Here is a 5,910-nt window from a genome sequence, read left to right on the forward strand (position 1 = left end):
TATATATATATATATATATATATATATATATATATATGCATACAAACATATATATATGTTTTCTTCTATGTGATTTCAAAGTAATTTATTGTTAAAAACTATTGTCACATGACAATAATACTGTCAACTGTAGCAACAAATAGCAATGGGAGGAGAAGCAAAAAGAGCAGGGTGGTGGGGGTGGAATAGAAGCAAGGGCAAACTATCGCTAGCATTATTTTGTTTAGAATATGATGGAGAATAGACACAATCGAGTTTACTTACCTAAAAGTCTTGTGATGGTGTTTTCAGCTGAAATCATCTTCTGCTCTGCTGCACCTTTTGAGAGCTTTGTCGAAACCACAATATGTTTGCCAATCTGTCCCAGTGTATATACTTGAGATTCACCTGAAGATATCAAGGACACAAACATCAACCAAATTATTAGCCAAACTCACATGGTTCTAACGATCATGTCAAATTCTTTTATACATACACACATATGTATATATACCTATATACATTATATACAACACTACTGAACTGTATAATATGGGAACCTTTAATACCCAACTTTCAATTTTGGTTTGTTTTATGTATTGTATGGTTTAAATAGCATGAATCAAAAGGTGATGGGATAAAATAAACAGAGCATTTATATTAATAAAACAGCTATAAATATTAATCACAATATATTTGAGTTAACTATATTGATGTAGAATTTGGTGTTCATTATCAGATTTTGAAAACAATTATCCGCAAATATGTCGGGTATGGTGGCATGCACCATTGCAGTGCATTGCTGTAACCACCGTTTGTTGGTGTCTACATGAATCGTTCTGGCTAACCCTCCAAATAGTGTCCTGGTCAGTTCCAATCCCTGCAAAATATTTCCTCATTTGCTATGAGCTTGAGGTATGTGACCAACCAACATGAGCCATCACTCTAGCTTGATTCCGAGAGAAGAGGCCCCAGTACACAGGATCCAATTCAGAACATCAAACAACATGACCAAACGGTCTTAAGCTGATGCTACTAAATCATACAAGCAACAGTCGACATCTTAATGTTAAAGTTTACCTCAGATTTAGGGAGTTGAGAAACATCTCTTTTCATCTCTAGGTAGAATACTATACTAATTACACCTACTGGAAAATTTTTTAATCAACTTTCTTCATTTACATTGTGCATTTCAACCAGTAACAGTAAAACTTGTATCTTGCTATGCACAAAATAACAGCTAGATGCGAATTTGGTCTATTAAAAGTTAAGTGTTGTTGTTGTTGTTAGAGATTTGGCATAAAATCAGTTACGGAAAATAAAACTCAGTTATCCCTTTGTCTAGCTGCTGCTCTTGTAGAATGTTCAAGTCTTAGAGTTAGATCTTTAAATTATGAAGAAAAGAGAATTTAACTTAAAAGAAACTTCACAAGCTAAACTTTTGATACCAGTCCACCAACCCACCCCTGGTTCTACGATATAAACTTTCAGTTTAATGTTATCTAAAAGCTTTCCATTAAAATTTCATTACACAACCATTTTAGAAATGATAAAGTTATTTTACTAAATTCTTCATTTCCAAAATTTATGGAAATAAAAATAATGTATTTCAACAGAAATAAGGTAACAAAAAGGGTTAAACAGATTTAAATTAAAACCTTCCCTCAAAATTTCATGTTATGTTCCAAATACCAACTTAATAACGACTATGTTATTTTACTAAATTCTTTGTTATTTCCAAAATTCATTGAAATAAATGCAGTTTATTCCAATAGAAATATGGTAACAAAGGGGTTAAAATGATCTGAATCAAAACCTTCTATACTGACTTAATAATGAACCAGAAACCTCCATCAAAATTTCATGTTAATTTAGGTTCCGAACATAAATTAACAATATAGTAACAAAAAGTATAAGTTTACTATTAACATGAAAGTGCTGTGATTGATATTTATTACATACAACTAGTTTTACACCAAAGAACACTACTTCAATAGACATTCAACAGTTTTTCCTGAAGTTCACAAAGGTCCACTATCATAAGAAAACAAAAACAAAACAAACAATAGTCTTAAAGTACATCTGAATAATTCATTATATTTCATTTTATGTACTGACATTTTCAGAATGATAATCTCTGCAAATATGTTAATATCAAAAAATAATTTTTTAAAAAACAGATGACATAAAAAGAAAATGTAGTATAAAATATAAGCTACTAAAAATTCTCTTGTGTAGGAGAAAACATAAAAGGACACCAGCAGGATCACATGGCTGAGTAATATATTTAATATAATGAGCTCCTAGCACCCAATAGCTAATAGGAAAATTCAGTCAGATGAATTGCCATAAAGAATGTATTGCAGGCTTGGACCATCCAAAGTTGCATCCATTTCCTAATGACACGCTACCAAAGAATCAGGTTGATGTAGAAGCATTACTGATAAATAATCTGTAACCAGCAAGCTATATAAAGTGCTAGATAAAAATTCATATATGCATTTTTAAAAAACAAGAAAACAAATATGTAAGAAATGAAGGCCAATACATCAGGAAAATTAGTGAACATTATATATAATATGAAAATCAGCTTCAAAGATGTGTGTGTGTAGTTCACAGACGAGATCCAGATATTCTCAGTATAGAAGACACTTAATAGTGCTCAAAAGATTCAAAGTTAGACTTCGATATGTTTACAGGGGACCAATTCCACAAGGTAAAGAATGGTTATAAGAGGGATCAGGTTGAGCAGAGATAGAAACAATTAAGGGATAAGCAAATTAGATACATCAAATATATTAAATATATCAAGTATACAATTTATAATATACTTAATATATATATATTTAATGTGCCTAATTGCTTATATATATATATATATATATATATGAGCATATGCATGTATACATACATATATGTACATACCTACATCTACATGTATATATAGATGCAAATCCGGGTACAGGACATGAAAAAACGTAGACAAAAAAGGAATGGGAACATAATATATAATTATATAAACTAGAAAATTTGACATATTTCTAATTTCATGTTACACATGTTCCATTATAGCATAGAGGATACATTATGAATATAAAGAAGAAGAAGAAGAAGAAGAAGAAGAAGAAGAAGAAGAAGAAGAAGAAGAAGAAGAAGAAGAAGAAGAAGAAGAAGAAGAAGAAGAAGAAGAAGAAGAAGAAGAAGAAGAAGAAGAAGAAGAAAAAGAAGAAGAAGAAGAAGAAAAAGAAGAAGAAGAAGAAGAAGAAAAGATTGTGTGGGACTTTCCTCTTCAAATGGATTTCTCTTCAAATGGACAAGAAATTAGAAAACGAAAGACCAAATATTATGATCACATATAACGAAAAGAGAAGTTGCTTACTTATTGATCCATCTTCTCATTTGATTCCAGGATTGTAAAGAAAGAGGAAGAAAAACAAAGAAAATACAATCCCCTAAAATTTGAAATAGGAAGAATTTGGAGCATGCATACAGTAAAGGTTGTGCCTATAATAATTGGTGAGTTGGGAACAAGTAAGCCAAGATGACTGAAGGAGTTTGAAATAGAATGTCCAGTAGAGCTCCTACAGAAAGTTTGCCTCTTTGGGACAGTAAGGATTATCAGGAGGATTCTAAGTACTTGAAAGACTGCTGAAAACATGTGGATACCTAAGGCTACATGTAGTAACCTGCTACCCACATAAATTCTACCAAGAAGAAGACCAAACTTGAGCTTTGCTTCAATAAAGAGAAAAGAAATATCAATAAAGTATTTTACGTTTTGATTCTATGCTCTTGAACAGAAAAAAATGGGAGAAAATTAACAGAGAGAGAATGTAAAAACCTTGTGGATTTAGCGATCAAGCATGGCAACTAGTTGGTAAAAAAAGGTTTGACATGAGAGGTAGAAAGGGGAGATAGTAAAGTATTGGTGGTCCCAAAACGGTGTGCATGTGCGTGTGTGGATAGGGGCTAGTGACTTTGACGTGTGGCGATGTGGAGGTAGGGAGGGTGTGTGGGGTGGGGTGGGGTTGTGTGGAAGGGATATCAATGAAGAGAGAAGGTGAATAGGTGTGAAGAGAGGAAGTAGGTGTCAGAGCAAGAGAGGAGAGGAGGGGAGTTGCGCCTATATGGTGCAAAGGAGTGAAGAGAGAAGATTAATTCCTGTTCATGGTGACAGCGGGAGTTCAGATGGCCCCTGTGCAATGACAATCCAAATGAAGACAAGTACTGATGTTTTAGTGAATGACTGATAGAGCAGAAATGGCATGAGACTGTGGTGTCATTGCTGAGTCTGATGTCTTGGAGGTGTTCTATGAACCAGTCATCCATGCAGCGTCCTGTTTGACCAATGTACAGAGAAGGGCAGAAAAAGCAGGAGATGCAGTAAAAGACGTTGCTAGAAGTGCAGGTAAAGGAATCAGTGATATGAAAGGGACAATGATGGGTGCCTGCGAGGATGGCAGTGTTGGAGAGGTAGAGGCAAGTGTGGCAGCATGGGTGGGAGCAGGGGAAGAACCAAGTTTGGCGGTGGAGTTAGGGAAGAAATCGTGGACCAGGAAGTCATGCAGGTTGTGAGCTTGTTTGAAGGAGGGATGGGGTAGGTTGAGGAAGATGTATAAGGTGGAGAGGTTGGACTGAAGTCGCTGGAAGGCTTGGAGAATGGTGTGTTGGAGGAGCAGGGTGGAGAAGTGGTAGGTGAGGGGAAACAGAAGATGGGCAACAGTGGGGCAGGTGCAGGGAGAGAGAGCAGAAACACAGTCCATGGAACATGCTCTTTCAACAGCTGTGGGGATAGTGGTGAGGGGATATCCATGAAGGATGAAGTGGCAAGCCGTGATTTGAGACTCAGTCTCAAATTCATTGTTGTCACTGCAGAGCCTGCGCAGATGGAAGAATTGGGAGTAGCGGATGGAGAGTTTGGTGTGGGTAGGGCAGGAGGAGGAGAAGTTAAGGTATAAGCGTGAGTCAGTGTGTTTGTAGTGGATGGAGGTAGTGAGAGTGTGTTTGTGTGTGACAGATGTATAAATACAATAAACACTAGAAATGTGCAGAAAATAGACTTCATCAAATGCCAATGGGGATACTTAGAAGTAGTAGATAGCTTCCGTTATCTGGGTGACCAAATCAGCAGTGGAGGTGGATGGTCTGAGAACATAGCTGCTTGAAAAATATTAAACTGGGCAAATTTCATAGAGCCTTTACTTTTGTTGGTAACATAGGTCCTCTCCCTCAGAATGAAAAGCAGATTGGATGATGCCTGTGTGTGAACAGCTATGCTACAGAGCAGTTAAACATGGGATACGACTATATAGAACATGTAAAGGCTTGAAAGAAATGAAGCTAGTATGCTTCGATGGATGTGCAATGTCAGTGTGTATGTACAACAGAGTTTAAGCATCTTGAGAGAAAAATTGGGCATCAGATGTGGTGTGCAAGAGATAGGATTGCACTGGTATGATTATGTGATGTGCATGGATGAGGACATCTGCATAAAAAAGTGCAGATCTCTAACTGTGGTGGGAACCTGTAGAAGAGGTAGACCCAGGAAGACATGGGACTTGGCGGGGCTGAAGCTTAATCTTCAGATGTTAGATCTCATGGAAGGGATAACAAGTGATCGAGATCTTTGGTGATTTGCTGTGCTTGAGGAGACATGTCAAGCCAAGTGAAATAGTAGTCAGGCCAGTGCCAGTGACACGTAACAGGCAACCATGCCAGTGACACGCAAAAAGCACCCACTACACTCTTGGAATGGTTGACATTAGGAAGGTCATCCAGCCATAGAAATCAGGTGAAATCAGACTGGAACCTAGTGCAGCCCTCCAGCTTACCAGTTTTCAATCAAACCATCCGACCCATACCAGCATGGAAAATGGATGCTAAATGATGGTGACGATGACATACGCATTTATATAATATAATATAATATAT

The 5,910-nt window shown here is 36.4% G+C and overlaps 1 protein-coding gene across 1 annotated transcript in view; it reads left to right on the plus strand.

The window, feature by feature from the left end:
• LOC128249583 (probable serine/threonine-protein kinase clkA) overlaps window positions 1–5,910 on the plus strand; it is a gene marked incomplete at both ends in the record, with an annotated part of 265,810 nt that overhangs the window by 183,571 nt on the left and 76,329 nt on the right. The window lies entirely within an intron of this gene.

Source organism: Octopus bimaculoides, chromosome 16 (assembly GCF_001194135.2).
Source record: "Octopus bimaculoides isolate UCB-OBI-ISO-001 chromosome 16, ASM119413v2, whole genome shotgun sequence".
NCBI lineage: Eukaryota > Metazoa > Mollusca > Cephalopoda > Octopoda > Octopodidae > Octopus > Octopus bimaculoides.